Genomic DNA, 12,452 nt, shown 5'->3' on the forward strand with positions numbered 1-12,452 from the left:
GTTAAAAGAAACCAGGGGAAGAGAGATTTTCTAAAGCATTTTATGGGAATCAGAGAAAGTTTCTGAAATCCATGTTTTTGATTTCCTCGCCAGCACTGAAAGTTGAATTGTTAAGTCAAACCAAAGACTTGGGTCTAACAGACCTTCCACCCAGACTGGTTATCTTCCATCACTGTGGCTGAAAGCAATTTGGCCTAGTTGACAGGAAGAAACTGAAGGAGCTGAGAGACACCAGCTCATTCTATCCTTTTTTAGTTGGACTCTAGATTCACGGATTTTTTTTCTTCCCTTTTTATTTCCCTCCTGTAATATGTCTGCAGAGCTGTCTTGTCTATGTATGAGTATATATGTGAGAGGTTAAGAGGATATAGTTTAAGTCTGCATAGTAACTTAGTTGGTAATTAGTTCACTATTTATTTAAAAACATTCTTAATAAAGTAGATATTATTGAGTGTTGAAATCTTGGCGTCTATTTTTGTTCAGTATAAGTGATAGAGAAACAAATTGACCATTTTGGTGATTAGTTTAACCATCTACATTTTTTAGTATGCCCTGTGGAGTAGTGAAGCGTGATTTCTGGTGCACTTCTCCCATCAGCGTCATAACTGCATTTCTGAATGTGATTTGAGCTTGACTGCCTGAAGGTTTCAGCAGAAATCATATCGCTCACCTCGTTCCTTTTTTTTGCCCTCTGAATTGCCACTTAACATTCACATTGCAGACCTGATCCCATTGAACCTAACACCTATAACCATTAAATATGAAAACTTTGGGTCAGGTGCTTGCAATGTTATTTTCTCTAGCTATTAAATATTTTCATTGCACTGTTTTCCTCTCTCCCCTCCTCACTGCCAGCCACCCCATTCCAAAACATTACAAAGACAAATGCATTCCAGGATGGTAGAGAGGACTTAGTTGATTTAGGGATGATGTTCATTTATGCTTGCACTGTTAAGATTGTATTTTTGTATACCTGGATGCTTATTTATTCTGAAAACAGTTTTAAGTGCTGCAAATGGAAGCTAATATCACTACTAGAAGAAAGAGGAATTTAAGAAAGCAGGTGTGGATCTTTCAGTTAAAAGTGTAAAGTGATGGCCTGTGGGGTCTTGAATATTGGTTTTCTAAGTCAATCCTAGAAGACCTAGCTGACTTCTGGGTTTTTTTTCCCCAATCTGATTTTAATGCACTCCTGGTGGAATTGTAGGTACAAGTAAAACTGGCTCCACAAGTTTTATCAGTGGTGAGCAGAAACTGGATTTGACAGCATGAATGCAAGGCTGTCTGAATCTGACATGAGAACACTGATATGAAACTTTTTAAACTGTCCTTTACTTTCCGCTTTGTTATCTCTTTACTCCCTCCCTGTTGTGCCCACAGTGTGTTTACTTCGCTCTGTCTGTTTTGAAGATGGTGTGCAGTTGCACCAGTCACATTAACAGCAGCTCTTCAGTGTCCTGCTAAGTGGCTGTTAATTCGTCTAGGCTCTCAAAGTGTGTCTTGGAGCTGACTCATTTAACATCCATGCGTTTGTACTTTTAACAGTTTTAACTTTAACTTTTAACTTTGCACAGCAACTGAACCGAAACAAGAAATTTTGAATGCTTTCCCCCACCCCCATGCAGGGGCACGTAGAGATTTTTACTCTGCTCTTGCTTCACATAAACTGAACCGTTGCTTTGTTGTTCTGTTTAATTCTGTGTTGCTTTAGACACTTCTTTAAAAAAAAATCACTTAATGATGGGATTTGATGTGGGTTTAAGATTTTAAACAGTGTGCAAATGCAGGCTTTTACTGGTTAACATTTGTTCTTGGATCCTGCTGCCTGTCAGAAATTGAACAGACTAATTTTCTCAAAAACAAGTTGAGAAGAAATTTCAGTCCTAATTGAGTTTTATTTTTGCTGTTTGTAGTAGATTTACATGAACCATGATCAAGTTTCAATTGCTGAAATAACTGCTCAGCTTCAATATAACTTTTAATCGTGAAAATGACTTTGGATCTTTTTAGTATCTGTTTTGTTTTAGTTTTCTCTTCAGAGCTTTGGCAGTACTGCCTGTCAACATTTCTTGGGATTGTGGGGTGGTGGGGGTGGGTAGTATATTCTTAAAATCTGTGTACAGTGTGTTGAGTTAGATTTAAGAGTCTCAATGTGTTAAGATTTTCATTTAACTTACGAAAGATCTGTGTTTTTTCCTTTTTTTTTTGTTTTTAGTTTCATCAATGGTTCTTTTTGACTTATCATGTTCTTCTCTTTGCTCACCAACTCCTCACGCCCCATTTTCCTGTTTTTTTTTTGATGTGCCTACCTCTTCTGAAGAGCTCCTGAAAGGATGTTTACTATGTATAGAACTCAGTATAAATGTAAGGTTTTTAAATGCTCTTTAAAATAAATGTGTGTTTGATTTGAAGTTCTATGAAATACCTGAAAAGCAAGTTTGCAACTTCAGTAGACGGAGATGAGAATAGGGGAATAAGTACTGTTCAACATGATGCTGTTGCAACTTTACAAATAGTCAAACTGTGACAATTACTTTTACAGTCACTTGTTTTTGTAGTTCACAGATTTTTACAACATTTTTAGTGTATGTTGGAAACAGTGCACTGAGGGGGGAAAAAATAATGTTCACTTCATGATGATTGAGAATTAACTGAGGTGCAACTGACTGACGTGCACTTTCTTGCAGGTACAATTTATTCAAGAAGTTATTTGGTAATTCCTGTGTGTAAGTGTGATAGTGAAACAGTGCCAAAGGTATATCAGATTGCAGTGTGACTGGCATAACAAGGCTTTTTTTTTCCCCCTCCAGAATATGCAAAAGTGCATTAATTTAAATGCGATAAGGGGAAAAAAAGCATTTACAATTTAAGCATTTCTGTACATTAGAATAGGAATGCTTGGATATGTAGTTGGTATGTGACAGTGTCAACCACCATGTTCCTATTATCTGAAACAAATTTCTGATGTTTGTTTACACAAAACATGATAATGATTTGTGCCATTATTCTGAACTTTTAGAATATTGTTTGTCCAGTATTCTTTATAGAACAAGTTCAATTTAAATGAGCAAAAGTAGATTTTACATGGAACTTCCCCAGCCAGAACTTGGTGGCGTGCAGCAAGCTTGAAGTAACCATGGTGTGGTGAAGTTGACATTTAAACTGTGTCAGCCAAAAAGCTGCAGATTTAAAGATTGAATATCTTTCTGTGGCTTTCAAAAGAGAAATTGCTTGCTCTGTGAAAAGCACAAGAACTTTCCTAAGTTAGATTTTTTTTTGATCTGTGAATTATAGAAAGGAACAACAGGTGATCTCTTAATATATTTCCAGCTCTCTATTCTAAATGGTCCAAAGATGTGCAGTTCCATTCTACAACTGGTTCTACCCCAGCTGGCCTCCCAAGTTACAGTGGATTGTTCAACATTGTGTGACTGACATGTTTTTCGCTGTAAAAAGTAACCCAAGGGGCACAACAATTACCATCACTTCAGTCTGAATACAATTTAATAGGATGAACATGGAAAATTTCAATTCTAACTGTAATAGTATTTTTATACTAATAAATGATGACCGTTTTTTTGGCAGCTTTTCAAATAAGTGCTTTAGAAATTTAAAAATGTTTTATGCAAGAGCTGTGAAGTATATGTCATTTTTTTTTGCTAATTTAGCTCCTTCGCTGTGCCTCTGATACATTGGGAGATGAGTGAAAACCTGGATTTTGGCAAGGTTGAACTAAAATATATTGCATCTTTTAAGGAAACATCAGGGCCCCGTATGTACCCTCGTAATACATAAGTTGGTGGTAAAGTTAAAACAGGCACTGTATAAAGAAATGAATAACATTAAATGAATTTAATTTATTAAAACTAAATGAAGATGGCAGGGCAAGTGATATATCAAAGTTGTAGTATGGGAGAGTTTTTGGATGCCTTTATGATCTAGGGTGAGCATGTTTACAGTGCTTGTTTGAAGTTGAGCTGGAGGCTAAGCTACAGACACTGAAACATCAGGGAAGCGGAAAGTTACTTTTTAGTTTTTGTACTCTGAGATAGTCATAACACTTCAGATCAAATCAGAAGATCTGTGGTCACTGATCAGGGTCAGGAAGATGTGGATAAGCGAGGGGAGGAGTTGCGGGCTTATGGGCAGGAGTATAGGATTGTCAGACTCTGCAGTTGCTCAATAGGTTTGAGGTTCTCGGCCTGTTTAGTTGAAAGCAGGGTCAGAGGGTGGATCAGCAAACTGACTATGGCACTGTGATACAGGAAGCCATTCAAATGGGTGGAAGGACAAGGAATGTATGTCAGGAGGATTTGACCCTATTATCTCTGCAGCAAAAAGTAAGAGTCTAGACAACTCTGGCTGCCCAGTGTCATGGTATGAGACATCTGCTCAGGGCTGGAAAGTAACTTGCAGTGGAGGGGGAGGATACAGTGGTAATGGTCCATGTAGGTACCAACAACATAGGAAAAACTCAAAGAGCTTCTGTGAAGAGAGGTATGAGGGGCTAGACACAAAATAAAGAAGAACCTCCAATGATGATTACCTGTGCCATGTGCAAATTGACACGGTACAATAAAATTAGAAGTGAATATATGGTTTAGAGACTGGTGTGAGAAGTGGTTCTGGTCTGTGGGCCACTGGCACCAACTCTGGAGAAAGTGCGGCTGTACCTGTGGAATAGTCTACACCTGAGCCATGTGGCGTTCTTATGAACCTTGTACCTAGCAAAGTACAGAAGAGTTTTAAACTTAGTCTCTGCCTGACTATTAAATGTGGAAAGGTGTAATGTATCAAACAGTGGAGACAGGGTAAGAGAGGAAAATTGTAATATGGGAAATGAGGGCCCGAATGGCAGGAAGGGGCAGACAAAAGAAAACTAGGAATGCTAACAAGACCAGATGTTACAAAGCTTAAGAGCTGTACGTCTGAATTCATAGCAAGTTTATTTAAGAAGTGCCCATTGAAGTAAATAAATACTATCTATCATTTATATATCTTAAAGGCACCGTTGTAGGACGCAGAGGTGTTGAATGTTGAGGTACCTATGACCTTTAAAGAACAGGATGCTAGGTAAAGGAGGAGGAGGAGTAACACTGTTAATCAAGGATGACATTTTGTGTAACAGATATGACATTGCTAGAATCAATCAGTATGTAAAAGCAGTTTAGGTGGAGCAGAGGAATAGGGAAAGAACCACTTGTAGGTGGTCTACAAGTCCTCCTAACATTAACCACAATGTGGGACAGAGTCTCTAAGAAGAAATGTTGGGTGCTTGTTAGATGTGTGGGCTAGGTGGTTTGGCCGTGCTAAATTGCCCATAGTGTCCAGGGATGTGCAGGCTAGGTGGATTAGCCATGGGAAATGCAGGGTTACAGGGATCGGGTAAGGGGATGGATCTGGGTGGGATGCTCTTTGGAACGTCAGTGTGGACTCGACGGGTAGAATGGCCTGCTTCCACACTGTAGGAATTCTATGACTGTGATAAAGGGGATAGGTTGTGAAGATATGAGGAGGTTGCAGACAGATTTTGATTTGGTTTATTATTGTCACATTAACCTAGGTACAGTGAAAAGTTTGTTTTGCGTACAGTATGTATGTATGTATATATGTTTAAGTTTTTATATCTTCTGCCTGACGGAAGAGGTTGGAAGAGATGGGGTGGGAGTGATCTTTGATTATGTTGGCTGCCTTTTTGAGGCAGCAAGAAGTATAGACATAGTTAATGGATGTAAGATTGGCTTGTGTGATGGACAGGGCTGGGCATAAATCAAGTTGATTTATGAGAGGCATGGAGCATTAAAGTAAGGATGTTAATGTTTTGGTCATGTAGGGCATTGGTAAGACCACCTCTCTGTGTGCAATTCTAGTCTCCTTTGTTTAAGGAAGGTTGTAACTATGTTGGTGGTTCAGAGGAAATTTACTAGCTTTATACCTTGAATGAGCAGGTTACCTTCTCTCAAAAGGTTGACAGGCCGGCCTTGATCCCAATAGCATTTAGTAAAATGACTTGATTGATGTATGTAAGATCCTGAATGGTTATGACATGAATATGGAATGGATGCTTCCTCTCATGGGTGAGTCTAGAACTTGGGGAGCTATTTCAGAATTGGGGGTTGCCTTCTAGATTTTTATTTTTCTGTCTGGCGGATTGTGAGACTTCAGAACACTCTCTCCCTCAAGGCCATTGAGATGGGATCTTAAATATTTTTAAGACGATTCATCTCAGGCAAGAGAATCAAATGTTATTGGGGTAGATGGGAATGTGGAACTCAAAATACAAACAGACCAGCATTGATCTTATTGAATAGTAGAGTAGGTTGAAGGTGCCAAATGGTCTCCATCTGCTATTTTGTCTGTTCATATTTCAAGAATTTGCATGCAAGTTGTGTGTGCTGTACTGATGTCTCACGTATGATGTATATGCATCTCTTTTCCCATTCTTCAGCAGAATAGGGAAATAAAATCAGCGAGATCTAACCCTTTTTTTTAAGCGAAGTATTAGTCATGGAGCCATACAGCATGGAAACAGACCCTTCAATCCAGCTCTTTTGCTCCGCTCAGACATCCCAGTCTGACTTGGAGACAAAAATAGAAATTACTGGAAAAGCTCAGCAGGTCTGGCAGCAAGTGTTGAGATTAAATCAGATTTAATGTTTTGGGTCAAGTGTCCCTTCCCGTAAACTGATAGTAACGAGGAAAATGTCCGTTTTAAATGCTTAAGTCTAAGTGCTTTGATTGTCAGAGGTCAAAGTAAGGCTTGCATTCCTTTTTATGGACAAGGGGCAACTATTTATGCTTGGAAATAACTGCAACAGCATCTACTTTTGCAATGAGTAGATTCCAAGGCTTTCAAAGTCCCAGCAGGGTGGTCATAGGGAGTGAGTTGTAAATAGTTGTGCTGTGAGTCATCACTGGAAATAGGACACAAGAAACTACTTTGAAATTAAGTTACAAACTTCCCAAAATAATAATGATCAAAGATGGACAGCAGAAGCTCTGTGTGATCGAGAGAGTGAAAAGGCTCCTTGGATCTTGTGTGCTGGATTTGGGATGGAGGCCATCTCTAATAATGGGATGCACCCTGCAACTTTTACAGAGAGAAGTCCAGGTGTGAAAATTATTGAAACAAACTTTTTACTGCTAGTGGTGAATTTAAAGAAGCATTCAAAGACACTTTCCTGAGTTTGGTGATGGTCATTTTGAAGTCCCACCCAGTGGGAATACAAGAACCCATTGAAAACTGGGCGGCAGCTGTGGGCTACTAGTTAGAAGGACTATAATCCTGTGGAGAGTGTGATGGGTGATGTGAATGATAGGAGAATGTTCCACTCGGTAATTTGAAGTAAAAGTAGCCCACTAAAAGAAATTAGGCTTTATTTCAATAGTGCCTTTGGTGATTTACTACAGGAAACTTTTTTTGAAGTGCCAATCTTTCAGGAGTTAATAAGAAGTTTAAATCTGTTTTAAACACGTTTTTTTAGTATCTACTGAAATTGTAACACTACATAATCTCCAATAGTTCTAATTATCCCCTACATTTATGGTGTTTGGAACCGCAAATGTAAACAATTCAAATTGTCCTTTTTCATATGTTGCAAAAAAACCTGAAGCTTAAGGGAATCTGGCCAATGACAAAAGTGGTTTCCATGAATTGTTTTAGATTTAGATTAGATTCCCTACAGTGTGGAAACAGGCCCTTTGGCCCAAGTCCACACTGCCTTTTGGAGCATCCCACCCAGACCCATCCCCCTATAACCCACACACCCCTGAACACTACAGGCAATTTAGCATGGCCAATCCACCTAGCTTGCACGTCTTTGGACTGTGGGAGAAAACCGGAGCACCCGGAGGAAACACACGCAGACACAGGGAGAATGTGCGGAGTTTGCACAGACGGTTGCCTGAGGCTGAAATCGAACCTGGGTCCCTTGCGCTGTGAGGCTGCTAACCGCTGAGCCTCTGTGCCGCCCACAATAGGTTTTATAGGATAGTTGATCATTATCTTTTAGGTTTTTAAAAACTTAGTGCTATTCAAAGTGAAGCTGTTTTTATTCATTTATGTAGACATTTTTGAGTCCAGTCTTTTTCTACTAATTGATGTGGAATGCCAGACGGTAAAGTAGTTGAGTGGTGATCCAACAAGTTTGCTTTAAATTGACCATTTTGTTTTCAAAATAGGGAATTGAGCAAAACAATATTGTAAGTTTCCAAGTATCGCTTCCATTTGATTTATGTAATTCTTCATGTGAAAGATTCTACTTATTTGAATGGGAGCACAATAAGAGGGATGTTTTTAGTTCGTGTGGTTAGCAAGTGATTCAGGTTAGGGACGTACTTCATTGTCATAAACTGGAGTGTGGAAGACGATAGAAAGCCACCACTTTGCAAAACTAAGAAGAATAAAATTCTGATGTGCATCAGACCACAAGTCAAGGACTTGCCTTTAGATAGCACAAGGTATGATGAAACTCCGGTTAATTTATCAATTATGCAAGCATGTGCAATAGGTGCAGAAACACAATCAGCCCTTGAACCTGCCTTGCCATTCGATAACCCGTTTGTGGCTGATCTGTTTGTTTCAAAATCCAATTTCTGGCTCTCTCTGATAGCCCTCTGTTTTCCTTGCCGAACAAGATGGATCAACGTCTGTTTTTAAAAATATTTGTGACCCCACCTCCACCAACTTTGGAGCGCTATTTCAGAAGGCTCTCAACCTTCTGAGAGAAAAGAAATTCTCTCAACCTTTCTTCTAACAGGGTGACCACTAATTTTAAAGCAGTTACCCCTAATTCAAATCTGTCTTCTGGCACCGCCCCACCAAGCAAGAGTAAGCACCCTTTTCTTGCCCACCTTGTTAAAACCATTCAGGATGTTATACACTTCAATCAAGTCACTTCTTCATCTACTCTACTGTGGAAACAAGCCCAGCACGTCTGTCCTATCCTCCTGAGCCAATCTGCTCATGCTAGGTATCAAACTAGTAAACTGCTTCTGCATGGCCTTCCAATGCTTTAATCTTTCCTCCAATAAGGAGACCAGAACCGCATATAGTATTAAAGGTATGCTCTGACCAATGCTGTGCGTAGCAGAAGCATGACATCCTTTTTTATATTCAATTCCTCTCGTAATAAAGAATTGCATCTCATTACATGATGTACCTGCATACTAGTTTTTTGTGACTCCTCAAGGAGAACACCTTCTGCAATTCAGAATTCTGCAATTGTTTTTTCATTTAAGTAATACTCTGCTTCGTATTCTTCCTGCTAAAGTGAACCACTTCACATTTTCCCAAACTATTCTCCCATCTGCAAGATTTTTACCTGCTCACTCCAATCTTCACCTCACCTCCTCGGTCAATCTTCTATCTGTGCTGATGTCTCCACACCGTGAGCTTTTGTGTTCTACGTGTCCTTCAATGTGGCATCTTTATCAAATGTCTTCAGGAAATCCAAATAGAATCAGTCCTCAGACTCCCTTTTTGATCCACAGCATGTGTTACTAATTCAAACACCGCCAATAATTTGGCTAAACATGATCTTCCTTTGAACTGCTGGCTCTTCCCAAACTTGAGTTTTTTTCTAAGCGTGTAGCAATAATCTCTTTTTATTTCAGTGATCATTTAAGTGCAAGCATTCCAGTTGCTAAATGAGTGAGTAAAGACCAAACAACAGTATTTAAACACTCAAAGTTGATTAGAATTCAAGGAGGCTGATTTAAAGGTTGGCAAGAAACTAAACAATAAAATGAACAGATTAACATGCCATCAAGTGAGATTTGTCATAGACTGATGTAATCGAGGCACAGAATTTCAGAATGGAAAGATTGTAAAGAAAGGATTGGAGAAAACTGTGGAAATGCACTGTGCTGAGGTGATGGAGATGTTTTTTAAATGAGCACAGGGATATAGCATCTAGTGAAAGTTTGAGGGCATTCAATCATGTGGATGTAAGGGATGTAAGCAACAATAGTTTGGAAGAGTTGGATTCTTTGAAAAGGAGCTGAGGAGCCTAGAAAAGAGGGAAATTTTGGGGTAATGGTGTTGAAAATTTTTAGTTGAGGATTGCAGTATTTTTGGCAGGATGTGTTACAAGTGGATGTGTATGGTCTTGGGAATGGTAATGGTTAGGAGATGAGATTTGAAGCTTGTATTTATTGTGACAAACTAACATTTTTCATTCATATTAGTCATTTTCGATTAAAATTCTGTTTTTGTTTTTCTGATAATTACTGGTTTATCCTGCACAGTCAGGGCAATTGTACACTTAGATTGCCATTCAGAGCTGGCAACTGATGAGTTTCGTGATGTCTTCATGCTTTAATCAAGAAACATATGCTATCATGTTTCTTCTAAGGTTACAATAATTCCATCGGAAGACCTACGTTTGATTAGAAGGAAAAAAGTATTTTTGTACATAATTCCTCCCCATAGTCTTCGATCTTTTTACTATTGGGATAAAATGCTAAATGGAGGCAAACCACTGTTAGAAGTGGGAAGAAAAAGGTAATGGTTCCACTTCAGTTCTTGATAAGAAGTGCTGAGGAGGTGCCTTCGAAGTGGCATTTGCAGATCTCTTCTGAAATACATTACCCACTTCTCCCTTGGAAGGTTAGGGTGATTGTGTGATGCTTATGGCCCATAGAGGGGGAAAATATTGGAGGCTTTTTTTAAACTAACTAGCACTCGTATTTCTAAATGTTTCATTGCCCTTTTGAATATTGCTTTTTTTTCAAAATAGCTAAAGCATTTCCAATTTATTGGAGAGCCACATCATCTTTTATACCAAAGTGCATGCTTCTGTTGTGCCTAGTAATTTCTAACTTGAAAAGCTGGATAGTGAATGAGTCAGAGAGCAGCCATTGATTACGTCAAAATCTGCTTTGCCATTCAACTGTTATTATAGTCCATTTCCTTCATTGCAAAGTCACTTGTTGCATTCAAAGCAACTACACAGCACATAGCAAGAAAATCTAGAAGTCTCCATTGCACCACACCAGCAACGAGAGAGTGCACATGATGTTGAATCCCAGCATTCACCCTGTAAGTACACAATCTTTCCTTGACAGGTTTCAAATTCTTGGAAAAATATGTTCTACTTTACTGTTGCCTGTAAAGTTGACATCTCTGACCTTTTTTTGATCAGAGCTTCTACATATTCCATAATTTGATCAAAGGAATTTACTTTGGGTTATTTAGAGATACAAAGTTAGTTTCACATTCTACCAAACAAGACATGATTTTCTCAGAGTTTCTGTTGGCAATTATTAGTTTGAATTGTAATTGTCAGGTAATATCAATACTTTCAAAAGAATTGCTGTTATTTCAACTAAATTTATTGGTTACTGTTCACTTCCTTACTGTCTCTGTGGTTTCTATTTTAAAAGACTCATACCTGATGTGAATTAATAGGTTTTTTTTTAAAGACTTCATCAGTTGAGTTATGTCTCTAATTTTTCTATTGTCTCTCAATTAAATACTTCAGTTTTAGGTATTTTAAAAAAAAGTGCTTGTAGGTATTTTATAAAAAGACAAAAATCCGGAAGCTTGTGCTGTCTGGGCTATGTGTTAAACTTGTTGAATGAGGTATTTAGTATTTAGTTTATACATCTGGGATCTGCATGTGATTTCAAATTTTACGTCAGATTTTAAATTTCGCAGTGTTAAATAGCCAAGCCTTGATTTTATTTCTTTTTGATTAATAGTTTTTATATTTGTTTGTAAATCTTAGTTTTGTGTAGATACAAAAACAAAATCTTAAACCATACAGTGCCTACTTTATAGGGTGCTATAAACTTTATATTTCAATCCTGAATCACTTGGTGATTGCATAGCTTTGAACATGAATGCATTTTGTGCATTTGTCATGTTAGTTGCTTGAAGTAACATTATTATGCTTTTCTGCCGATGCTGTACTGGCATTGATATCCAATCCATGGTTGCTGGTAGCCCTGTGTTACTTGTTGTATAATCCTTTATTTAATATATTGGGTGTTCAGTTGATAAGACCCGACCCTCCCCTCCTGAGTCAGAAGGTGGTTGGTTCAAGTTTTGCTCCAGAAACTCCTTCCTTAGAGCTGTGAGTGTATCTACACCACAGAGACTGCAGGGAATTTTTTTAAAATGGCAAAATGAGTTTCAAAGTGGTTGCATCTGAAGTGATGAAGTAATTGATTTTATTTTTTAGGACAGCTAGCTTTTAAACGTACGAAAGCTACAGAATATTTTCATTTTAGAGCACTTCATTTTAACTGCATACCTATTGTCGTCGCTTTTTATTCATTTGCGAGATGTGTGTCACTGGCTGGGCCACCATCCCTAGTTACCCTTGAACATGATGGTGAATTAGAGTACAATGTTCCTGGTGTTTGCATAAAATGCTTGTGGTGTAGAGGCTTTGAATTGCTATACACATTTCTTCTCAAAGATATGTGCGACGAGTTACATTAGCTAG

At 38.4% G+C, this 12,452-nt stretch overlaps 1 protein-coding gene across 7 annotated transcripts in view; it reads left to right on the forward strand.

The window, feature by feature from the left end:
* The window catches only part of ikzf4 (IKAROS family zinc finger 4), a 187,109-nt gene that overhangs the window by 54,734 nt on the left and 119,923 nt on the right, over positions 1-12,452 (forward strand). The gene's annotated exons all lie outside the window — the stretch shown is intronic.

This window comes from Stegostoma tigrinum, chromosome X (assembly GCF_030684315.1).
Source record: "Stegostoma tigrinum isolate sSteTig4 chromosome X, sSteTig4.hap1, whole genome shotgun sequence".
Classification (NCBI taxonomy): domain Eukaryota; kingdom Metazoa; phylum Chordata; class Chondrichthyes; order Orectolobiformes; family Stegostomatidae; genus Stegostoma; species Stegostoma tigrinum.